Genomic DNA, 27,337 nt, shown 5'->3' on the forward strand with positions numbered 1-27,337 from the left:
GGCCTCAAATTTACAAGAAAAAAAACAGTTATTTTACGGTTTATTTCTGGCTCCCCAGCTGCTGGAAAATTTCCACGTTTTTACAGTTTCCACCTACTGTAATATCTGTGATCTGCTGTTGTGTTAGGACTGTAGAAAAATTGATAGAACTGTCATAACATTTTAATCAACAAAATAACATCATATACGTGTCAAAGTATCAAGATACAGTTTATTTAGGCTTGGCTGTTATAATGATGTAAAACAGATGGGATGGAGAGTGTTGAGCCCACAGCAGCAACGTTCTCCACCTCACAGGTTAGTTTCGCTAGCAACAACGTGCTCTAAAAAAATATGTCGGTTGTAATTGGATAATAATAAAGACTCTGGAGGGAATTGGTTTTGTGTGCACAGTGGCGTACCAATAGTGTTTATGTGATCAGCATTGGCACTACTCTTAAAGTGGATGTGCATTAATATTTAAGTTAAATTACATGATTCTATAATAAGCTGTTAGTAAGCCTCATATCTGAAACGGGATGTTCTGCCAAGGCTTTCCTAAAGGGGGCAGCGTTCAGGAAATCTGCCCATTATAACAATAATTACTTGCATTGTTAGTTGCGAAATGACACACATCACCTTTAAGCGCCGCAGTCAACCCCACACCTCTGCCGTTTCCCCTCCGCCTCTACTATTTACACTTGTTCTTCACACCTTGACAAGGTTCAGCAGTCCCTTTAGACAGATTGGATTATGGGTACGTATGCTTGTTTAAGTGAGGGGAATAGACAGACTCAAACTGATGAGCCAGGGATCATTATGGTCTCTGTAATGTTTTCATCTCACTCTGTGGTAATTTGTTTACCCTCCAACAGCGCTAGCAGTCCACAAACCCCTGCTCTATTTCATCTGGCAATAACAGAGACGTGACAGGCCTGCGCTCTCGAAACTCACCCTCTGTGAGTCACGGCAAAAATGACTCTCGGGGCAGTATGGCATAACCACTCGAGAACACTAATCAGTGGCTCCACAGCAACTCTGCTGGAAACACACACACACGCACACACATGCACACACATCTAATCACAGAATATTACCTTTCGCCATCCGTTTCCCCAATTCCTCATTTCTTCTGGCCGACAAGTGCATGTCTGTGTATTTAGGGTATCTATTCTGCAATGGTGAGCATCTGTGGGCTAATGTTGCTGCCACGGCCCGTATGTGTCTTCATTTGTTTGGAGAATAATCTAGCCAATCTCCATATAATAAAAGTTAATGAGAACTGGGGCCGCAAACTCCAAAGTGAGGACAAAAGCATCATAAAAATAACCTGAAAGAAGTGTGTATTAGTCTTGTGTTTTCTTTGTGTGAGGAAGTGAACTGATTCACACACAATCCTGCATTTCGGTGGTCTATTAACTGCTGTGACCAGATCACGGAGGGGTCATTTATACTATACCATTTTTTTTTAAACTACACCTGATAAAGCTTTAAGTTATTAACGTACAGTGAGATCCCTTTTAGTCATTTCCACAGAAATTGTTTTGGAAACATCAATGTAATTTGTACATGATACATTTCGAGAACACACTTTTCTGTTTTAGTACGTCGTTGTTTTGTAAATGAAAAAAGTCACAGGCCAGAACTTCAAGGTACTGTGTGTAATTTTTTGGATGTTATTGATAGAAATGCAATATAATATTCATATAACTATGTCTTCATAGGTGTATAAAGACCTTACATAATGAAGATAAATGTTTTTATTACATTAGAATGAGCTACATACAGTCCCCATACATGGAATTCATCATGTTCTACAGTAGCCCTAAACGGGCAAACTGCTCTACAGAGCTTATTTCATAAATACGTTATCTCCTTCGGCAAAGAAGCGAAAACGTGACAACATCTTAGCCCTGTGTCAGCCACCGTAGTGCTTCCAAAAGGGCGAGCTTTGGGGTGAGCCGTTGGTTGCAATTCGCAACCTCACCACTAGATGCCGCTAAATTTCATACACTGGCCCTTTAAAGTCTACATGAATGTACTACTAGTTTTGTGATGAACAATTCAGTCAAGCAAGCCTATATATAGTCTTTGTAATTTTTAATAAAAATGTGAGTGAATGTATATTTTTATGACATCATTTTGGGAGCTTGGCCACAACATCCACCTACTTTTTTATGCTACTCTATTATTTTCAGTCAGTAGTCCATTTTATTTGGAAACACATCACAAAACTTGTCCCAACTATCAGTTCACATGGACTCTATCTGTTTAATTTGTGAATAAATCATTCTGATCAATTTTGTTTATGATTCTTTAAAAATATATTTGACTCAAATCAATTGTTTGTTTATGAATCGTACAGAGTTACTTATTTTAAGCACTCTCAGGAATCCATTAAAAACATCTTTGAGTATTATTATTATTATTATTAATATTTTTGGAGATTAACATTGTCAGTCCTCTCTTGTATTATATTGTACTATATTTTACTAAATTGTACTGTGGCTGCCGTCGCATCATCCAGGTGGATGCTGCACACCGGTGGTTGAGGAGAGACCCCCCTCATAAGATTGTAAAGCACTTTGGGTGTACAGCAATACAAAATAAAGCGCTATTTAAATGCCTCATTCATTCATTCGTACAATATATGGATAAAGCGACCAGGATATTCTTCCAAAACTAATTTTTTTTACAGAATAAAGTCATACGGGTTTAGAACTTCATTTTTGAGTGAACTATCCCTTTAAGCTTCATCCTCTATTCATCAGCGCCCACAGGGCATGATGTACTGGAAGCGTTCATTCAGCCGATTGCACACATAGGCGGTTTCCTAATCCTGGCTGTTTATTACCAGGACAGTTTGCCATACTGCTCCCAAACTAATTACAGAAGGTGCAGTCGGAGTGATGCTGGGTAAAATAACAAGTCACCATACACTACATGTGTGGCCTCAGTCAGGAAAGCCCATTGTGAAAGACGGATGGACAAGTTAGACCCGTACCTGCTGGCTCAAACACAATATTATTTGAAGGAATAATAACTGACACGGCACTGCTGGAGCTCATCTAATCCAGACTCTGGAAGCAGGGCAAACTCAAGCCCAAATGATACCCAATCCGAATGCTACCTGATTGAATTGTGCCAGCGCTGATGGCCAGATCAATCAACTCTGTCTCCATAGTCACATCCAGTGAATCATCTGCTCTGCATAATGCAATTCACTTAAAGCATTAAAGGAACAGTTCGCCCCAGAAATGTAAATTCTGCCACCATTTACTCACCCTCGAGTTGTTCCTAATCTGTATACATTTCTTTGTCCTGAGATATTTAGAAGAATGCTTGTCACCAAACAGTTCTTGGCCATCATTGACTATCATATTGGGATCAAATGCTTTATACATTTCTTTGTTCTATTGAACACAAAAGAAGATTGTGACGAGGGAGGTGTGACGAGAGCCGTGGGAGGAGGTATCTCTCACGGAGGAGATAGGAAGCATAAAAGGCCGAGCGACAGGAGTATACGGCGAGAGAGAACCGTGCCCGGACATTTAAGTTTTGTTTATGTTCGTGTGGCCGGCAGTCGTCTGTGAGGGGCTGCCGGCCTGTTTTTGTTGTGATCCCGGTCACGTGGGTTCTCTTCCTGTCACTATGTCTGTTTGTTTTCTGTCTACGTTATTTACCCCACCTTCGTGTCTCCCTGTTAGGCTTTTCCCTCACCGGTTTCTCATCACCTCTTCACCCTTTTCACCTGTAGATGTTTCCGACCATCATTATCATCGCTTTCTCTAATTCCCCGCCACCTGTGGCTCGTTAGGTTTTCCTATTTAGTCCCTCTTGTTCTCCTGTCTTGTGTCGGACCGTTTCAGTGTAAACACTCTGATCTGTAATCTCTGCCATAGCGGCTTTGTTTTCTAGTGCTTTAAGCAATCCTTGTCTTGTTAGGTAGTTTTCTTAAGAGTCTAGTATTACTCAGTGTCTTAGCTTTATTCTTGTTCGTGTTTTTTTCCAGTTGTTTGGTCCTGTTTTATCTTTCTACTTTTTCCAGTTCCCGTTGGCGTCCCGGCTTGCTCCACTCTCCACCCGCTGACACCTCACCTATCCGCAGACGTTTGCCCTCAGGCGGAGCCTCTTCTGAGGTTCTGAGCCATCCTTCGGCTGGGCACCTACTCTCTCGTCCCAAGAGTTTCACCAGTCCTTACGCCTCTCCTGTGGTGGTCAACCATCTCTGCGGCGCAGCTCGTGCCTCACTGGAATTCCTGGGACATCTACGAACTATTGCCTATGTTTGCGCCTAAGGAATCTCTGAGGCTGTTACGAACTGTGTGTCATTTTCTCATTGGCTGTATCTCTTGGACTAAAGACTATCTCGTAGCCAAACGCTCTGTGGTCTTGGTGTGTGTCTAAATAAATGCTTACATTTTTTCCTGCAATTGAGTCAACTTACCTTGTGTATCATGACAGTTTTGCTGTTGTTTATTTATTTTTGATTAAAGTCTTTAAATGTTCGCCGGTTCCCGCCTCCTTCCTTCCCGTTTATTGAGTGTATTACAGTCCTTTTATGCTTCCGATCTCCTCCGTGAGAGATACGAGTCCTCGCTTCCTCCTCCCACGGCTCTCGTCACGCCTCCCTCGTCACAAAGATATTTTTAAGAATGTAGGAAAGCAAACAGTTCTGGGCCACCATTTACAAACATTGTAATTTTCCCACTATGTTGGTCAATGCTGGCCAAGAACTGTTTAGTTACAAGCACTGTTCATCGGAAAAAATACATTTATACAGTTTTAGAACAACTTGGGGAAAAAATAAATGATAACAGAATTTTCATTTTGGGGTGAACTGTCCCTTTAACAGACTAACGTCTCAAAATAGACAAATCTGTCTCAAATAAGACAATACACAAAGCCAAGCACAAGAAGTATAAAACATTATTTACCCAAATACATTTGTGAAGTAATAAAACAGCTCCTTAACCCCTCATTTTCCACAGAGCCAGAACCTCTTTATTTTTCATCACAATCTCATCCTGGATTCACATTATCCTGTCATGTATTCATATTTACAGCCTCCCAGCACTTCTTTCTTCATCTATCTTATATCGCTCTCACAACCTTGACCTGGATGCGTTCTCAAGGAAGAGCTTTACTTGATTGACAGGGAAGATTTATGCCCGCATCCTTCCCCGTAGGGGCCCATGTGGCACTTCTAGCCTCAGTCGGTATCTGCCAATCACTCGTGGCCCTCGCTAATCTGCACGCGGCATTCGGCTGGAAGGTGCAAGGCTTGATTGACGCTCTTCATTATCTGCTGTGCAATCACTAATTGGACAATGCAGCAGAAGTGTGTGGAGAGGATCAACAATTAATCAGCAGTACTGTGCTCTCAAAGCCTGGCCATTATTGCCCACTGACAAGCTATATTTAATTTATTTTATTTGTTTTTGATTTTCGTTTTTATCAGGAAAAAAGGAATATTAGCACAGCATGCCTTCAGGGTGTGGGACGTTTGTGGTTGATTTACCTGCTGGCAACCGCTATGTGAGGACATTTTCAATCAAAGAAAAAAGAAGATGCATGCGAGGTGAATGAAGGATGCGAGGTAATATGCACAATTCTTACTAGGAGCAACGCTAATGTACGTGGATTGGGCGCATTTTTTTTTTTGGTTTCGTCACTTGGGTCAAAACAAACAAAAAAAGTAGTTCTCTTGTGTCGTGTTTGGTTCGGTGGAAACCCCTATTAATGTTTACCTAAAAAAAGAAAAGTGAAAATAAACGTAGATAAACGTCTTTTACACCCATATAATAGATTTTTCTTTTACAGTATAGTATTTTTTTCATAAATGTAATTTAACAGTAGTAAATGACTAATAATAATTATAATAAACGTAAAGTATGATATCGCTGCTGTCCTTCTGAAACCTTGCATCTCCAATTTTTTTGCATCTCCATAGTTTTTGCTTGAATTGGGGGGGGTCTGGGGCATCCGGGACCCCCATAAGGCATTAGAGACCCCCATAAGAGGTAAAAAATTAGGGAATTCCTTCAGATATTAAAAAAAGAATAATAATGAAAAATCAAAAGTGTGTGCAGAAACAAAATTGTGTTTTGCAAATATATAAAAGTATTAAAAAGTGCTTGTCGACACAGTATTTAATCATTTAAAAAGTACTGTTTTTTCCATTTCTTAAAAAAAACATGTTTCAGAAGGACAGCAACGATATGCTAGTACAATAAACGTAAAAAGCATCTTTACACATTTTCTACACAAATTTTCTCATACATTTTTATGTGGGTCCTGGATCCCACACAAGGGTTAAACCTGAATCCCAAAAATGAAACATTGCGAAATAAGAAAATATGAAATAATATATAAAATAATTTTCACCATTGTCCTTTAAACTATATGAACAAATCTATAAAAAAAAGTTGACAGCTGGTACCTTCATTTCCATTGCAATTTGAAAAGGTGGATCACATCCACCCGCTAAAAATCCCTAAAGATCATTCCAGATTGATGAATGCATAATTCATATTGAATTTGGGGTCAGCTCTAAATTAATTGGTCTTCGAGATCTCATTCATTGCCGTGAAGTTTAGGGTTTATAGCTGGGTCACTGGCATCACTACAGATCAGATCCCATTAGGAAGCTCATTTTGTGATTAGCAGAGACAGATTTTACTCAGTGTCTATGTGTGAGATGACACTTGAAGATTGCATAAAATAGACATGCATGTACACAAAAAAACAAGCTCTTTTAGCAGGAAAGTGTGATGAAGAACAACATGTGCTCTATTAAGCTACTTCCACTATGAAAAACCTGAACAATAATAAACTCAGGTCAAAAAATGTCAGAAGCATCAAAAACTTCAGAATGGCTGTCATGGGGTTGGAGTCAATATTCTACCAGCAAATTATAATTTTTTTCTCATTAAAAGCAATTAAAAAGTGGTATTTTCGCTCACAGTTTGACTCCCGCAGTGCAAATTAAAGCGTACGCTGAGACAGATTCAAGAATAAAGCTCCTCTGATACGCAGATATTTTTAAATGAAGCCAGCACCTGTATGACGGAAGCATGATGGAAGTGATCTCTCAAAAATCCAAACGGTGCTGACAACCAAAAGCAGACGCTAATTGCTTTCATCTCCACTGACGGTTTAGGGAAGTGTAAATTACATTTGATAGCGCTGGAGCGGTTTTGAAAAAGATGCACATTAGGGGCCTTGACATAATGGTTAAAAAAACAAGAGAAATCATTGCGGGGAATTTGGTAAGTTTGAAATAACCTGGTTGAAAGAGTGGGCTTCAATAGTCCAACTGCTCAGGCTAAGAACGTCTCTAAGAATCAGCCCGTTGATTTGAATTATGGTGGGGCGTCTGAAGTTTAGTGGGTGGGTGTAGTTTATGGGCTGAAAGGATGCGATGAGCCCCTTTGAATCATTAGATAAAATGTTGAGACGTAATTTCCAACTAGTGAACGCATAATAACTTGGCGTTGTTTATCACCATGCACAGGATCTTTCAGCCTCAGCTGGCTCGCGCAGATTAATAGTCAAATAAACATTGCACGCTGACAGTGGATAATGTAAGATGAGGCTTTGTGAGCGTGTGTATCTGTTTGCGTCGAGGGGGGGATTGTGCTCATCTTTCCTCCGATCTAAATGTACAAACTCATTTCCTGTCATGCGGTCTCAAGGAAAAACAAATAAGCCGGCACACGATGGGCCCCAGCCTGGTTACGGCGCGATGGCCCCCCCTTCTAATGAAGATTTGTCTCCGTTGAAAACACACAGAGCAGTTGGAATAAACATCATCAATGCGGCCGTCATATTTATACGGCGGTTGTGCAGGCATTAGACACAACAGGACAGCTGCAGGGGTAAAATAAAGATGGATCGCGTGTGATGATGGCCTCCCAAAATTGTAAATGGCAGTTAGAAGGGGCCCGGGGGTGTTGTGCTTTTCCCATAAGCCACTCAGAAAGAGAGGCGGGGGCATTCGGCGTGGCACCAACCATCATAAGGCATTATTGAATTTTTTTGGTCTGTGTCTTTCCACTGATCTCATCAAATCATTCCAAAAAAGTGCTTCCAGGCTTCATAACCAGAGAAAGGCACCGTGTCTTAAGGCATCCTTACTTTTATTCATTCAAGTTTTGTTCCAGCTTGTTGTGAGGATGGAGTCAATCTGCGTTTGATGTTTCAAGCTACACTAAAAACACAACTGGCCTTCATTTATGATTGGTTTTTATTGTCGGTTTTGTTTGATTTCGTTAGATGTGGTTTTGTTTGAAAAAGAGATACCCTGTTGAAAAAACAGTATATGCTGGGTTAGGTATGTTTTGATGCTGGTTTGACCAGCTAAGGACCAGCACATGACCAGGTAAGGACCAGCACATGACCAGCTGAAACCAGCACAAACCAGCAAACCAGCATCAAAACATACCAAACCAGCATATGCTGTTTTTTTCAACAGGGTATGAACCTTTTATACATAAATCATAGGTTAAAAATGATGACTGATTAATAGTAGACATAAGAACTTTGCAAAGAAAGCACAGTCGAGGTAAGTGGAGTCCATTTGCTTTAAATCTATCATATATAGATATACTGTATAATGATTATGTTATGCTGCGATGTAACACAAAGAGTTCAAAATGCAACTTTAATCTGCAGAAAAATGACCCCTGTGCTGAAACTTTGCTCCCTTCCAGTTAACAAGATAAAAGAGCGCTTTTGATGTTCATGGAATTGAACTTTGAACAATGTATTCCCAATGCTTTGATGAAGATTAAGTATAAAGATAGATCAAAGCTGTATGAAGTAAAAAAGCCCCGAAGGCTTGTTCATGTGAAAGGGGAGGTGAATACAACGAATGAAAATATATATTCAAATCTATGAAAATACAACCAGACGCTTTACTCAAATACCTTCCCAGTCGAATTTGTCAGAAGCCTAGTAATTCAAAAAAACATACAGATTTAAGTTTGGTAAAAACGAAGCCACTTATACAGCACTACTGTATTCTGTCATTGAAAAAGTGAGATCGCAAAAAAGAGATTTCAGGGTTCCCATCATCATTACAAGAGGAAATTAAGACATGGTGAATAAACTGGGCCCTTCTAATCCCCAGCCGCTATCAGTAGAGAAACGCAATCTTTTCTGCCTTCATTTAATTGATACAGTAGAGAAGAAAAGCTGCATGGGGAAATCGGCAAGATGAATTTTGTCAGCAATTAAGCGCGCGTGGATGATGGCTCTTCAGTTTGGCCCTCAACTCTCTTATTTTTACACCAGGGAGGCTGATTTATCTTCAAAATTAATAAGTTTAAAACATTGTTATCAGGAAGAGAACGACCAGACACCGAAACTCCCAAAACATCTGCTGTGGAACGAAGGCACGGCCCACAGGTGTGTCGTTTGATTTATAACTTGAGAGGGATTAACCGCACGGCGTGGCGTGAATGGATGGGGTCCGCTCGGGTTGCTCGTATATTGAGAACGGCAGAAGATCCGTCTCGCAGCGGGGAAGGCAAAAGCGAGAAATAAAAAGTGTGATGTTCTCACACAAACAATTGGCAGCGTCGCCAAACAATGTGACAAAGATGGTAAACATGTCATCTTGTGAGATGATATTGTCACCGTGAATCCTCGTCTACAACTTAATGACTCAGAATATTGTTCTTCAGTTGTGCATTTAGGTGCCGTAACACCTTTCCTGTTTAATCACTTTTGGAAGTGTTTATCTCATTGGAACTAACATATGTGCCCTTCAAAAAAACAACAACAACAGCATACACAACAGTAGAGAGATGCTGTGATGCAGTCGCATGCTACATCCCAACCGAGCACTATGCAAACTGCATTCAGCACAGACTCAGAGTACTAGCTTTGCATTTATCGAGCGCTACAACAACACAAATGTGAATAAATAAATAAATGGAGTATATTTCCGCTATCCTTTGTGCGCCCGAGTTCTAGTGTTCCACTATATTGGATGTTCTTGAACATCACTCTGGACAACTCCTCAGCCGAATGAAGAGGAAAGACCCCAGGGTCAGATGGAAGCTCTGCCACTTCAATATCAGAGCGATTCTTCCACACAGAACTAAAAAGACACTAAAGAGAGCCCAAGGCAGACAACCGGGGAGAGAAGACGGCAGAGAAAGGGGACGGGCGAAGAAGCGAGCGAGAAAGAGCTAAGGATGGCCTTCGGAAAAGTCCATGAAACATTACGTATCAAAATAAATTTCGCTCTCTGAAGTGCCTCTTCATAGGAACAAAGCTCACCGGAGAGGACCAGAGTCAATCCATCTGTACGGCGGTATGGAATGCCTCAGGACCGTGCCATTAAGAGCCGTGTGAGGAATGGTAATAAGGTCTTGTGTGGCCGACTCTATGAGCGACGACTCCTGTGACTGATTGTCTGGGTGGCAAGCGTGCGAACACGCCGTTGTTAATGTCGGCCTAGTGAAACAAAACGGGTATACGGGCGGCGGTGGAAGTAATAGGATTTCAATCCCAACGTCGTCATTTGATCAAAAGACAGAAAGAAGGAATAATCGACATGCAGTGTGTTTCAGAATGAACAGATGGGATATGAAAAAAAGGTGCTGATATGATGGCACGCACATATTTCCTGTAATAGCAAACGCACTTGGCCAAGTGATGACTCTTGTATCATCCCTGAGATTGTACGGATCATTTCAATCATTTCTCAACTCCCACGTTATAGCCAACCGTATTACTTTGTTCTGCTAAGCACAACGCGAGACAGAATACGGAGATTTCTGGGGCACCATTGACTACCATTGTAGAAACAAACGTTGCATATTTTTTTATTTTGACATTTTGAAGAATTTAGGAAAACAAACAGTGCTAGGGCACCTTCGACAACCATTTTTATTTTTTTAGCACTGTTTGTTTTCCTAGATTCTTCAAAATGTCAAAATAAAAAATATACAACGTTTGTTTCTACAATGGTAGTCAATGGTGCCCCAGAAATCTCTGCTAACATTTTTCTAAATATCTGTCTTTGTGTTCAACAGAACAAATACATTTATACAGGCTTGAAACAACTTAAAGGTTGATTAAAGCAGGACAGAATTTACAATTTTGGGTGAACTATCCCTTTAATAACTGAGAGTCTCATTTGCCATTTACTTTTATTGTATGGAGAAAAGACAATGAAAGTGATTGGTGACTGAAACTGTCAGTTGCAAATATTCTGCAAATATTCTGCTTTTTGTTATTCTTTCAAAGTCAAAAGAAAGTGATTCAGGTTTTAAACAAGGAAAAGCCTATACAATATACATATCATTTTTTTTGTGAGAGAAATGCTTGCTTTCAAATTTTTATCGGTTCCGTTGTGTCCTAAAATAATACATTCGCTAAGAGGAGCCCATTACAACAGTCTCTCAACTTTTCTCCGATGCAGACCAGACCTCTCCAGATCACTCAGACAGACGTCTGTCAGCTCCACCCACCACTGTCTGTTTCCGCCGTGATGGGCCCGTCACATTTTAAATTGCCATTCTGTGGTGACATTGAGAGCGACCTCTAATCAAAACATTTGTCTCTCTTTCAGAAGCATTCAGATCACTGAATGAGACCTGACACCACAGGGAGAGAAGGATTTGTCCCAATCAGCCTCCGGCGACGTGACGGGAAGAGGAAGCGTGCGGTCCCGGCCGGTCTCTGATGAATCCCCCACTTAGTCTTGATTTCTGAGGCGCGTGAGCGTCAACCGGAGCACAAGGTTCAATTACAGCTCCATGACGGCTACAGGTGCTGGCACCGTATTGAAGGAATAGTTCACCCAAAAATGAAAATCCTATCATTTATTCACCCTCATGCTGTTTCAAACCTGCATGATTTTTCTTCTTTCCGCAAAATGAGACGCAAGCCATCATGTTAGCGACTGGTGGCCAAAGTAACCATTCGCTTTCATTGTATAGTGAAAAAAGGGGCTTTAAAACATTTTTTGAAACAAAAATCTCTTCATGTTCCAGAGAAGAATGACTGAGTAAATGATGGCATTTACTTTTTTGGTGAATTAGAATCATTTTAGTGATTTATTTAGCACAGCAAATATAAGTATCCAAACATCTCTAAAACAAAATACATATATTTCGAAGCATATACTGTAATGTATATCTCAATAAATTCTTTAAAACTTTATTTTATTTATTATTATCATTATTATTATTATTATTATTATTATTAAAACCAGACATATTCACTAAAACATGCAAATTAAAATATTTTTTTAAACCAGACATATAGAAATATTTCATTATTATTGTTATTATTATTATTATTAGTTGTAGTAGAATTATCATAAAAACAATATATATTCAATAAAAAACAATTTTGCACATTAATCTTGTTTCAAGGAAGTTTAAATATATATTTTGGAAAACCAGACAGAAATACTTGATTACTATTATTATTATTGCTGTAAATACAGTGGCATTCATGTGTATTTCTTCATTGCCCTGTAAACACAGATATCGTCAGGTTATTTCTGTCTCTCCCCCGTGCTTTCTGTTTCTCCGTGAAGAGTCTTATTGTTGTCAGAGGGCTAATGTTCTTCAGCATAACATTAAGATAAGATCCATGTTTAGACGGCACATCGGCCAAAGAGGCGCAATACAAGGTGTCATTGTGTACAGAGACATCTGCCGTGTCAGCAGCCACCTGAGGAGGCCAAGAAATGCAAACGCCATAACATCTTAACTGTATTCGCCTCTGTGTCGATCCTGAATAATGGGCAAGACCTTCACGGAATTGAAAGTGAACCGATGGATGGGGTCAGAGGTCAACGTACCCTCGTTCAAGCTGCTCTAATGGATCTGGTAGGGACGGCCATTAGGAGATGGTGATAAAGAATCTGCCTCCAACATGCACTTATGGAGCCTTTGAGTGTAATGAAGCGACGCCCCGAACATGCACTCGTCCACACAACACCTTCTAAAAAAGCCCAGCGTCGAGGACGACTCGCTCTTGCTGGAGCGGGGCCGTCCGTGGCACCCTGCCATAGAGCAAGATGTTATTACCGAGCCACTGGAAAGAAAAGGTGTGGGTGATCGAGAACATGAAATTGGTGTTTTAAAGGTAGATGTGCGTCCAGGGTGAGATCTCTGTAGAGTCGAATGTGATTTGAATCCATCATGTGATATGAGGTCATTACCTTTAGTTGTCTAAGTGCATATGAGGAGGTGATCGGTTACACTAGCGAGTACCTTCACGAAGGCTTACATAGCAACATAGAGAGATACACAATCTAAGTCTGAATATTCAGAAAGGTCTTGCAGGGGATGAGGACAGTGTGAGAGAAATTATTGGTTCTAAAAAACCTAATTTGTCTAAAATAATTACCAGCAGCCCTTTGTAAAAACCAGGCAGACTCACGTTGAAATTGTCTCGATTTAAACCGTCACAATCGCTGAGTTACATGAAACGCATCATTACACAAGTTTCCCAAATGCCACTTGATGAAACGCGCATTTGCATTTGCAAGTGCTGAATTTTTTGAGCCTCGTAAAGAACATAAAATCGCATCTGCCTTCAGATAAATAAATACCAGTATAAAATCATACGATAGAGAGAGAGAGGGAGAGAGAGATAGAGAGATGTGGCTGAAAATGCAGCTATTCATATTTTATGTCCCTTACAGTGCATTAGCAAACACTTAAACAGTCCACAGCTGTGCAGTATTGTAAACACTGCTGTTTTACAACTTCAACTTTCAAATTATAGTGTCACTAAAAGCTTCACACAGCACATAGCAAGGGGCATGCAGGTTTCCTGTATAAAATACATTTTAATTTATTAAGGCTGTCAATGTTAATTTATTGTTATTTATATACTGTATATACTTTTGTCTGCTGAAAAAATGAAGATAATTTTTTTGTCTATAATTTCTGCATGCAGTGTCTGTTGAATTACAACAGAAATAAACCTCAGGAATGATATAAAGTCACCTGACAGCAACGGGAAAGACAGAGAACGGAATACAAACAGGCTTATTCCATCATTTGTATAAAATATGTGTAAAATTGTGTTGTTTAAACATGAATATAAACTTGTTTTCTTTGCAGTATTTAAGATCTGCAAACATTGCATCTTTTTGTTATTTTGATCAAATAAATGCCAATAAAAAACAATATTTTCATTTGGAATTTGAGAAATGTTGTCACTAGTTCATATAATGAAATAAAAATAATCATTTTACCTAAACACAAGTAAATTTCGAAACTCTGAAAATAATTTTGGAGCCTGTCTCTTATTTTTTCCGCAGTACAGTATGCATGCTTGTGGTAAAAGCCTTCTGGACAAAGCACAAGAGAATGGAAGAAATCGTTTTATATATGACGTAACAAAATCTAGTCCTTCTAGCATGCAATTAATTTGACAGCACTGATCTAACTATAGTTTAAAATGAAATAATGTAAAAAGGTTACACAGAAACAAATTACCTCACTGAAGTACTGTTAATGTATCTTATAAAAATGTATATTAAAAATGAAGATTGTACGAAATTATACCATGATGGAATCTTTTTATAAACGGCAAGAAATGGCTTATAAATATAATCATCTGAGTGAATATAACAGAGAACAGTTTCTCCTAATCAAACTTTCACTACATTGATGAGCGAAACATCTAACACCTGTAATAAAAAACAGAAGAAAAAAAGAGAAAGAAAAAAATAAACGAAACTAAATCAAACAATATAGAAAAGAAAAAAGCACGCTGTGTTTTAAAGAAAGGACCCAGGTGACTCAACAAGCTCACGTTCACTCTCTCTCATTGCTTTGCTCTGACAGATGGAGACCAACAGAACTCCATGATGTCCACTGAACTGTAGGGCTAAGCTTCAGGAAACTTCTCGCTTTTGGACTTTTCCCCCGACCCATTTTCTTCCAGGCTCTTGAACTTTTTGTTGCCATGAGCAACGCTCGGGGCTATAATTCTGCTTCAAAAAATAGTTGCTTTGCTTTGAACACTGTCTGCTACTTTGCTTCATGGCACTCCGCTGTGCTATTAACCACTGTCCGTAGAAATCTGTTATCAACCATCACTTTCTCTCAATAGCTGAACTTCGCCCATGTGCGCACACAAACCGAGATGTTCGGGCTCAACGGCCCTGCCATAAATTAGCACAGACTAGTTAGGAATAAACTTTGTATCAGTTTAAATAGATGACTCTGAGGAGCTAGCGCAGTAGCGTTAGCAGCGTGAGGCCATCAAACAGATGAAGATCAAGTTCTGCCTCATGCGAACACGAGGGCTTTCCGTGTCCCGTCACGTGCCACGGGGATGTACGAGCCGTCTCCCTCAGCCGCAACTAGCAATAATTAAAGTGCGCAAACCTGCGCAACAAAGAACCAACCTCATTACTTCCGGTCCCTGCCCGTGACCCCCACGGCACCGCCGCTGATTTGAAGAGCGCAGAGGAAGCGTAGGGAGCCGCCATTAGTGTGGCAAGCCATGTTTGCAGAATGGCAGGGCTTTAATAAGAGCACGCTGGGAATTCTGGGATGCCAAGAAGCGAAATTAGGTGAGTTGCTTGGTGGAAAACAGATGAAACAATACTGCATCAGATTTCCTCTCCGGGGGATCCCTGAACTTCATTATAACAGCCAAGGCTTTGCCTCAAACCACATTACATGGGTATTAAAATCACTTCCAACTGCTCAGATTTTGGCTTTGCTTGTGTACTTTTATCTATGCAGATAACTGAATTCTCTCTTTCCGGGAACATGGATGGGGCTAATGCAGGGAGAGGTGGAAACAATTGTAGGGGCCCATCAGTTTTCTCAGGATTGATGTAGAGTCTAGTTAAAAAACAAGTAGCGATAAGATAACTTTAAAGCGATAAATACAGATAGATGTTCAATTGGTTAAAACTGGAAAATGATTTTGAATCTAGGCCACCCACACATGAATGTTCCCAAACTTTCAAGATCAGAACTAGACAGGTATAATCTGTCTCAAGATCCCCCCAACAATATATATATTTAAACTAAAATGGAATGGGATAACAATAAACATTAGAGTAGTGGTTCTCAAACGTTTTCGTTGTAAGGCCCCCTTTGTGTAGGGTGCATCGCTTTGTTGCCCCCAAATAAAGACTTGTAATCTTAAACTTAGAACTTTAATTGAACCAAAAACATATTCAGTTATACAATGCTGGAACATCAATTCTCTTGGTGGGTGGCCTTATTTTTCTGATGTTTGATTGCATACAATTTATGATGAATTTCTATATTTCATAAAATCTCAACAGCCCCCAGTTTGACAACCACTGCAATAGATAAATCAAAATAAAATCAAAATAAAACTATGAAATAAAATAATACAAATTTTGATACATTTGATTACAAATGATACATTTACACCAAATAAAATTTCTGTGAGCTTTTTTTCATTTTTTTTGTCTTCTATTGTGCCCCACAAAAAAGAAGTCTGTGTCAGGTTTGGAGTGACACAAAGGTGAAAAAATGCTTTAAAGAAATGCCATTTTTATATTTAATTAATAAATGTTAAAGGGCCCACAGCAGTATACAGTCAAGAAACCCATCCTAGTTTTGTTTCAGTTCACATACTGCCTTCACTAGATATAATGCCAACTCTTTCAGAATCCGGAGGCATGACGTGGCATATATAGTTCATTGAGACGTATTACCCCCCATGTTAATGTTCTGTATTGTAAAAATCAACAGGAGTCACATTAGGACACGGGTCTGGCTTTGACGCCGTGACCTTTTTCAGAACAGCCCCGCAGCCAAACGCTCTGTGCTCGCACCATTTCAGTCCTCTCATATTCCCTAGCAGTCCAACACCCTGCGTACAGCTTTCACAGGCTTGGGTGTGAAAGTGAGTTAGCCTGTGGAAAGAAGGACTATACCTGTGACTACACTGTCACAATGATTTAAGTGAAGGGGACAGGAAACTCTGGTTTTATCTCAGAGTCGCAAACCTCCAGATTTGCCTACAGGGTTTGTTTGACCTCACCACACATATGCGCTCTCTGCCCGATGGTGTTAGACTTTCGTGTCCTTATAAGTAACAATCTGACCTGAATTGCATAGTGAACGCAACAAGAAGTTATTGGGGAAAATTGAGAAATGTGATGGGGTGGAACCTGCATCACCCACATGCGCACCACAATGGTACCCGCTTCTCCAAAGCTGTGACATCTTTGGGACTGCACGCTTATTTTTAACAATTTCAACTAAACTACAAACCTATTCATTGAACACAATCTGCTACATGAAAGCGCAACCTTTGGGTTGATGTTGCAGAACCAAATGCAAGTCATGTCAGGCAGTTCATGAACTGTGGGTTTTAAAATGAGATTTTATGCTCAGCATGTAGTGAATACACTACGGTAAGAGCAGTGGGCAGGATAAGTTGCATGACGAAACGAAACAAGAAGAAAAACAAAATCTAATGCGGAACAAATGCTCAAGAGTGGGAAGAGTGGGTCGGGGTTAAAGAAGACCGAAAATGTGTTGTTCAGCGCCGTACGCCCACCCAGTTCTCTCTCTCACACCTGGCACCAGTGGAGCAGCCTTTCTCTGGTAATTAAAATGTCACAACTTCAGTCGACCTGTCCACACCTTTGCCAGTGACCCAACCAGCCTGGCAGGAGGTGCCATAACCATACCGCTCAGCCTCCAATTAACACAGCTTACCCTCAGCCAACAAGAGCCCATCGCATTGGGAAGCAAGTGTAAAATTAAGCTGTCTACCAGCTGCAACTCATTGTAAAAGCCACCTTGGCCTTGCGGAAGGGTAGATTTGTACCTGCGTGTGGTTTTATGTCTTTCAGAGAAAAAAGGAGAGGGAGGCAGAAAGAGACAGAGAGAATAAAAAGGGCGTACATGTGTATGGCCATTCTGTTCTTACACTGAAATAAGAATATTTTCAGGGTCACCGCGATTTAAATGACAGGGTTTGTTTTGAAATATATAACAGACCCTAATTTCTCTGTGAAACACACAAATACAACACAAAAAACGTAGGATGACAACATAGTATGTTATCTGTATAAACGTTCCTCGTTCACTGTAAAAAAGCAAATTTCTTGCTTAGCCTTTTAGTCTTGTTCAGAAATATAAACATGAATTGATGTACACTGAAAAAAATGACATTCTTACTAAGCATTTTGTCTTTTTTTATAGTACGAATATCTAAACATTCTTAAATCGATACATTTTCTTGACAAGAAAAGTGACAATATATTTTGCCTTGTTTTATGAAAAAAAATATACGAATTAAGTAAGTTCATGTTTAAGAAAAAGCAAAAAACAAAACAACTGCCAATGGGGTTAGAAAAATAAACTTGAATTAGAAATTAAAAATCTTTTAAAAATTCTTACAGGTCAGACATTTTAGGTCACTTTTGTTGTCAAGTAAATGTATCTTGAATAAGAAGTTTTCGATATTTTAATAGACAACAAGTCAAAAATGCTTAGTAAGAAATTATTTTTTTCCTTCATTTTTTGCATTGAAGGTAACTACTTAAGAAGAGGATAATGCTAAATTCAAGTCTATTTTTTCTTACCCCGTTGGCAGATGTTGTTGTTTTAAACATAAACTTACTTAATTCTTATACTTTCCACAATCCTGACAATCCTTGTCAAGTAAAAGTATCTTGATTTAAGAATTTAGCTATGTGTACTAAAAACATAACAAAAATGCTCAGTAAGAAATATTCTTTTTGCATTTTCCCAAATAAGTAACATTAGTATTTTTATGTTTGTTTTTTGTGATTTGTGATTTTTTGCTTGCAAAGTGTGTTGTACTATCATTCTTTACAATAAATGCCACTAAGTTTTACATTTAAAGCGTAATTTTTTGGGGGGACACTTATCATGGTATTACAAAATCAAAAAGCTTTAACTGAAATCCATAATAACTCATAGTTGATTGTTTGATTATGCTGAATCGACAAGTGAGAATTCATTTGTTTCTCTGAGCAATGTCACAAAGCATTGTGTCAACACAACTTCAGTGCTGCTGCCGTCTGTAAATGTGCTTCACCTTGAAACATGCTAACAAGAACGGCACTGCATTTATTGGCACTTAAAATGTTTCACTCAAACCTCAGAACAGATAACGCTCTCATGTTCTATTATAATACACAATCACTGCACTTTGGTAAATTTGTTTGCTGGTCTCTAAGATCTCTCCGTCTATAAAGTATACTTAGCAGAAAACTTTTCTCTGCACTAGATGGTTGTCGATAAGGCGGCAGAGTTCCTGGAGTGGCCAAGATCTTCTTGAGATTTTAATTAGAGATGAGGAATGATTCATTGTACTGAAATGGGGCACTAATTTCTAACCTCCTGCTTTGATGCGTCTCTTTGATTCTTGTTTTTCCTTCCAGCTGAGTTTGCACTTCCTATTATAGTAAAGCATGTAAGTAATTTTTTTCTTGATTAAAAAGTAAGGTGCATTTTCTTAGTGGACCCATTCTGGTTTTAGGCATTCAGTAATTCAGCCAATAATAAATAAATAAGAACCAAACAAATAAATACACTTTAAATACATGGATAACAGAATGAATGTTCACTCACCTATTACGTTCAGAAGATGACCAAGGGATAGACATGAAAGAAAAAAGAAAACAAATCATAGTTAGTTGTGCATTTAAAGCGACAGATTGCATTTAGATGCAACACGCAAAAAAAAACTAGCGATGAAGAGTTAGGAAACAAGCATGTAATACACACACAAAACAATCTCACCCGCACTTCACCCACAAACACGTCCTTATTTCCAAAAACGCATATTTAGCAAACGCAAACATCGCTATCCCAGCGTGCTTCAGAGAAACAGCAGTGATTTAAACCTCTCTCTTTTCCAGGCTATTGAATCGCAGGCTACAGCCCGCTGGGTAAAGAGCGTGGAAATGAGGATCTCGCATCCTGTTCCCTGTACATCAGGCCTTGTTTGTTTGTACAGAACCACGGAGCATTGAATCCTCACAGAGGGAGCAGGAAAGAATAAAAAGGATCGTATGGGGAAGACGCTATCGTGAGTGGGAGCACGGCAACAGCTGGAAACAGCGTGGGCCTCGATAGAATCACATTAACATGGTCAGACCAGATTGGGAGTTTGAGGAAGCACCCCATGGTTGTTCAGATCCGTGGCGGAGCACCACACCATAACTCGATCGGTTTGTACGTCGAGCTACACGCGCCGGTGGGAGGGATGTTGTGCCGTTCTCTGTCAGCGGGCACAGACGTGGCCCCGCGGGGGCTGATGGGAAGGCGAGTGTGTGCGGTAGATTAATTTGACTGAAGGTTAATGGAGTGACACGCACCAGTGCTGATGGCTGTTTGACACAGAGTGCAAGGGGCACCGTATCCCAGCATGCACGCTCATGAGTAACATACATTCACAGCTGTACGGAATCTAAAATTGACTGTGCTGAGCATCGATCTTGGATCTGTCACTGCCCCTGGCTGGAGGTGTCACACGCGACGGCCAACATTGCATAATCTCATTGCATACCTTTTGCTCTAACGTCCTTTCTTACCCGAAATGTAATTTTACACACGACAACACGTTCATTTGTTTCCCATTAGACCTTTGTGACTGAACATCAGCGCATTGTGAAATGTCATGCAATACCATGCATTCGTCTTCAAGAGCAATCGTTCTGTTTTTTTGTTCGCTGGGCCCGAGCCAGGTTTCATTCCAGGGTCTTCTGCGGGAGGAGTTTCAATGCACTGAATGACACTCAACCACCGTGACTGGTCGAAGCCTTGTTCTCCGCCGCGCTAGAACTGTGACCCGAATGGAACGGAATGAAAGCAGCACGTCTCGTATGCATTCAATCACCTCCCGAAGAAAACCACTGTGAACTGGCCTCCGGCTTGACAAGAAAACAATAAGAGTTAGACAGCAAGCAACTGTACACAGATACCTAGAGAACAAAATGTGGAAAAAAAACGAAATCCATTAAGAGCGATAGTTTGCTAGCCAGTTCTCGCACATCGCACGTCAAAAGGAAGCTGAAGGTTGTTGAAATGCCAATTAAATTACAAAAAAAGACAAGACACGCATATTTATTTCATCACACACTGTTGCCTTTCAAAGGATTTACAAGCATGGCAGTGAAAATCTGCTTTCACAAGTTTAAACATGGCCAACGATAGATTAATGGAGTGAAAAGCCCACCCACACCCGCAGAGACTTCACGTACGGGGAAGTGGATTTAACTAAAACAAATTATTATATCAAATGTCACATCTGCATGTGCTAATATTTTCTTAGCATTTAAAAATGATCTCGTTGTAAAAGACGTACATCCAAACACAGAGCTGGGATATGCTTTTGAAGCCCAAAAAACACGTTTCCAGGTTAGAAATAAGCCTTCTCTCTCTCTCTCTCTCTCTCTCTCTCTCTCTCTCTCTCTCTCTCTCTCTCTCAGCATTGGATCGTATAGGCCAACTATGTTATAGTTCAATATGTGAAAATACAGTAAAAATAGAGCCGAGTAAGACACAGACTTCTGCATATTGGCAGACTAAATACATTTACAGAATTCCAATAAAGTATTCAAATGAAATAAAAAAACAAATAAATGAACATAAAATGAACTAAATTGCACAAAACAGTCTCTAAGCAGCCTGTGTAGTCTCTATTTTATATGTTGTATGACATCACTGCTTGTGGGGGCGTGTCCCCGTCACTTATTTCCCATTTCCTGTAGTGATTTGCACTCATTATTCGGCGAGACGCACCGAAAATGTTTTTAAAGACCGTCTCCTGAGATAAAAGAGTGAGCACGCCACCAGTTTTAATCAGACTCTAATGAGCTTTTTTGGAAAATAGAGACCGCCGAGACGCTTCACCCTGAGAGTGATTGTCAGCCTTTCTTCTGAAACATCAACCTCCCTAATGCTGTTAATGCCACTCAGATCCCATTTACTGTCTAATGACATCCTAAGGAACACAGATTTTTCTTTGGAGTCCATTAAAAAAACCACAGGCTGGTCTTTGCACAACAAACAAGGTAACTCAAAGGAAAGATTCAATGCTTGAAGAGAATGAGCTGACTGTGAAGTTTACGTTATCAAAGCTTTCTTTTTGCAGCATATGTTAGCAAACTCAACACAGCACAGACTCACTTCGGTTATTAGAAGGGAGACGTGCGTGAATCAAGAAACCAAAAGAGAGAGAAATGGAGTGCTCCTTGGAAACGCGAGCATCTCATAGCCATCTTTCTTCACTGAGAGGCTTAATTACAGCCCAAGCTTTTCATTATGGCTGCCCTTATGTCAAGTCTGGTTAACCTTTACCCAGCGCACTGATGAAGAGATACAGATATGCCTCAACATAAATACACGGATGCACACATGCGCAAGAAATCTTCCCTGGCGCTGATGACTCGGGACAGCTGCGTCTCGCCATAATTAAGAAACGCTTCCGGACGTTCTGTGGATTTATGCATGAGTGTGTGCGTGTGCTCGAGTGGGGTGAAAGGGGTGTCTGTTATAATGTCCTTAACTCAATTGCTGTGGCAGGCACGGCGAAATGGATTCTGTGGAGAATCACAGCTGACAACTAGATGCAAACGCTTTTGAATACGATGTGAGCAGTGTTTGTATCGTCTCTGACCCCTAGATACTACCATGGTCCCACAAAGGACCTCAATACACTATTTCAAAGCAAAAGAGCCCACATTTATATCTCTGTGATGATCTGTTTCTCAAAGGGTTTCGGGGCCAAAAATGGGGAATCGGGAACGCTACATGGCACCTCAGAATACAATCTCAAGATAAAAGTATGTGATTTTTTTGCTGCCATGATATAGCTGGAAAGTGTTGCTATATAGTTAGAAGGGCATCCTGGTGGGTTGCTATGCAGTTGCTATGCTGTTACAGATGGACTGTTTGAAGGCCCAATTGAAAAGAGCTCAGCCCAAAGTGTCTATGATATATAAGCCTGAAAAGTGGTGTAAGGAATAGAAATAGTGACTGTTTTGCCCAGAACAATGACTTTAGAGAATGTGAAGCTACGTCACGCCTTGTTAAATGTTGCCCATTTCTTGGGAGGATGGCTGCTAGTGCGTTCAATGCAGCATTTCGTTTTTCTTCTTTGATTAGGAAATATAACTATGGTAGGTTGGTCTTGCTGTGTTAAAAACGGCAATAGCATTACGCAGAGTCATTCAGGAAAGCCCCTGGTTCTTTCACTTTCGATTTCTCCATATATCAAACAAAACAAGTAATGGTACATATCAAAACAATAATAGCATCCGAGTATGATCCTCCCAAGATGGCGGCGCCACTGCAACATAGGGTGTGACGTCAGCTTCACATTCTCTATAAATACAACAATAAGCATAACTAGTGTTCACACAATAGAGTACCTCAGAGATAACGTATTTTTGTAGGCCAACCAGGAAGTTAGCGCTGCGCTGGTTCCCACGACTGAAAGCCTGTGTATTTTTCCCATAGACTTTTGGAAGATCGCAAAAAATAAGATCTGTGATTACCAAATGTTCATGATGTTTACACGTTTTTGATCATCTTCACAGATTAACACAATATTTCCTATTTTTGAAGCTTAAATACAATCGGCAGAAGTAAGAATCTAACACAAGGCTATAAACAGACTACACTATGGTCGCTTGATATCAACGTCACCACCACCAAGCCTAGGACAACTTTTTTTTGTCCCCTGGTAAGTAATTACTCCGTGAATGAATCCCCAACAATGGTTTTAGAGATTTGTGTCCACGTTATTTGTGAGATTTATACACGCGATGACACAAGTGAACATGAAAATATGAGATTTGTTAACCTTTTTTCAGGGAATTTACCAAAAACCTATTCAAAAAAGTAAAAAAACCCATAGACTTTGGGGTGATGCAACCGGAAGTATTAAAATGCATTTTTAACATTGCATTCAAAAACACATCATCTCTGAGGTAGACCATTGAATGATACGTTGTGTTTATATTCTGTTTATATTTATAAGCTTGCATGCAGTTCTTTAAATTGAAGTGGATTTTGATCATATTCCAGTGTTTTTTGTTCATCACTGCTATTGTCTGAAATTTAAAATGATTTTTAACACTTAGTTATAGTTAGTGTTGTGATACAGTACACATTAAAACACATGCATGTTTGTGTTAGAAGACTGTCTTGTTCTAAAGTTGGAAAATCATATTTATCCTCTCAGAAGTTTCACCAAGCAACACAAATTCAATAACGCACACTCAATTCCAGCGACCATCTAATTGCATTGTATTGAATGGAACCACATCTGCGTCTGTGTTTATCAACAGGCAAAAAACTCAGCCACGATCCGGGATGTGCCTAATAGGAAATATGCATTTACACCCACAATCTCCAGCTCTCAGACTGCAGCGAAGCACACTGAAACAATTCCCACAATTGAATTGTTCATTTCGGTCTCATTTGCAATCAATGGTTTCAATTTGTTAACTTTACGTCGAATAATTTCCCAGTGTGATTCCCTGAGCGAAAGACACAGCGTTAAGTCTCATGCCTGCCAGACTGTGCTATGTTCTTTCCGAGTAAATGGCTCCTAAAAGGTTTAGTGCGGTGGTGGTGGTGATGGTGGAGCATTTGAGTGACATGGAGTCAAGACGGGAGACAGAGCTACAGAGGCGCGTCAGCTTTCCTAAAGTGACAATTTGCTCGGGCATCATGCCAGCAATGAAAAGTTGCCGTAAATAAAGCATGCTGAGAAAAAAGACAACAACAGACCAGGAGACAAAGGCAGACAGAAAGCAATGCATCGAGTCAACGAGACACAATAAGAAATGTAATGTGCCACAGCCTAAAATCTGGTAGAATTTTTGTATTTTTATTATATTGTTTGACAAACGTTTCTCACAATGAAGACAGTTATTTTAATGTAATATTAAGTAAATAATTTTAATTACGTAATATTCTTTATTCCATCTCTATTTACCGCTTTTAGAACAGTTTGTTTGATACTTGTAATGTCTGTTTCAACCAGTGTTGGGTGTAACTATTACTAAGTAATTAGTTACTGTAATTTAATTACTTTTCCCTTGAAAAAGTAAAGTAAGGGATTATTCTTATTTTTCTGTAATTTAATTACAGTTACTTCTGATGTAATTAAACTAAATACTTTGTGTAATATGTGTGTGTGCACTAGTGGAATTGACATCAAAATTCAAAGTCTAACTTTAAAATGAATGCTTTAATGTATAATTCTCACATTTTTAATTAATAATACTACTTTATGTAGTTTTATATTATTTATTTGAATGAATTAAAAGAGCCATTTCATGTCTATCCTTGAATCACTTAACTCATCAAGGTTGATGTAGGATATAGAAAGTAATTAGTAATTAGTAATTAAATACTTTTTGGAGAGAGTAACTTGTACAGTAATCTAATTACATTATCGAATATGTAATTAGTAACTAGTAATTAATTACTTTTTCAGAGTAACTTACCCAACACTGGTTTCTACAGACTGCAACAACTATTATTGTTATATTATTATTATATAAACAGGTTAGAGTCTGAAGTTATACATAAATCGAAGTGTTTTGTACATTGTACATTTAGTACACCTCTATACATTACAGGTATGTTTAATTATATTTATTTATTTTTATGTATTTATTTATTATATGTTGATATATTCATTATTGATTATTCTTTTGTTTTCTGTAAAGCTGCTTTGCAACAATGCAAAAACTGTGAAAAGCTCTGTGGAAATACATTTAAATTTCATTACAAACAGTTATATCTGCCAGTCTTTCACCTGCTACTTATAAAAAAACTGGTATTATGTTCACTAGAACTCACTACCTGACTCCATCAGACAATCAGAAAACAGCAAAGCAGCTTTTTCACATTTCTTGGTCCAGACACCAGAGCAAGACTTTTGTATTTCTCTTTGTCTCAAGTATGAATATAGAGTGAATAGTGTGTTAACCCTGCAGAGATGCTGACTCAAACACATGCACATACTGTAGACGTCTGCCGGTGTCATGCCACTGCGTTGGCAAAGCAGAACGAAGAAAATTACGCCTAAACGTGACACGCCATTTAACACACAGCACACAGCCCAGGAGGACGTCTGCCCCACACAGGGCTGAAGAACATCAATCTGTATTAAACTGCACAGACAAATCACCCCTTATGCAGATCAGATAAAGAGCTGAACACATAGATAGATGACATTGACTAACAAGGACCCATGAGTACCGTCGGAAATCTGCAGATGGACTGTATAGCTGGCACTTATGTGAGGTTGTGTGCCCTTTCATCCACACAAAACTTGCTAACCTGACCAGTCCTGACCAATTACTACGCAGCAAATTAGAGCCTAGCCTTCTGAGTCACAGGTGAGAGGGCTCAGATGTGTTTCAGAGACTCATTTCTACTTTGTAGCTGAGGGGAGGGTCAAATAGTTGATTTATGGCTAGGCTGGCTTTGCATGCAAAAGGATTGAGAGTCACGAACAGCTAATGAAGCCTGACTTGAGACAAATTCAATTTCCTTGTCTTAGCATTAAACGAGCCCCTTATTGACACTTCAAATATGCATGCCTATTTAACCTCTTAATGGACATTGCGGTCGCCACCTTTGTGGATACGTGTGAACCAAGACACAAAAAGACGTAAGATGATGATTTTGCAGTTGCAAACTTCCTCTATATCATTTCTTCTCCTTGACATCTTGGATTGAGTTCTGCTCCCTTCCTCCACCAGATGCTTCTTAATTTACTCACCTTGGTTTCCAAAGCAGCTCATTTTTCTTCTCTCAGATATGTGTAGCGCGCTCTAGCCTCTCCTCATTTATATGTATACTTGGCTGCGAATCATTCAATGTGTGTAAGAGGGATTGGTGTGACACAGACACTTTCCAAAACAAACTCCAAACCTCCTGTTGTGGCATCATCTGCTTGCCTCGCAGCTCACATCGAGATCTCTCCTGCTGTGGGACATTCCTCCGTCACCTTTCGCTCTCAAACGCTAACACGCAAACACACACATTTGCGTGTAAACACTGGCCAGCAGCAGCCCACGATGCTTTGGCATGTTAATGAAATGCCTCAGATAAGACCAGGCGACACAAAAAATGTTTTAAATGAGCAGTCCGCTATATTCAGGAATAAAAATAATGGCTTAACCCTGCTATGGCTTAAGGAGCCGCGAGACAGTGCTCCATTCGTAGTTATTGATGTCTGTTTTATGATAGCGTGCCCAGAAACAGACAAGTATGCTAATGTCTGCCCCTCGGCATCCTGGGAAGAGGCATGCAAGCAAATGTTCATCTATTTGCATAAGTGGAACCAAACGTGAGCAAAGTCTAAA

The 27,337-nt window shown here is 39.6% G+C and overlaps 1 protein-coding gene across 5 annotated transcripts in view; it reads right to left on the minus strand.

Annotated features, from left to right (window-relative positions):
• The window catches only part of kirrel3b (kirre like nephrin family adhesion molecule 3b), a 192,868-nt gene that overhangs the window by 76,648 nt on the left and 88,883 nt on the right, over positions 1–27,337 (minus strand). The gene's annotated exons all lie outside the window — the stretch shown is intronic.

The sequence above is a fragment of the Triplophysa rosa genome, linkage group LG12 (assembly GCF_024868665.1).
Source record: "Triplophysa rosa linkage group LG12, Trosa_1v2, whole genome shotgun sequence".
NCBI classification, from domain to species: domain Eukaryota; kingdom Metazoa; phylum Chordata; class Actinopteri; order Cypriniformes; family Nemacheilidae; genus Triplophysa; species Triplophysa rosa.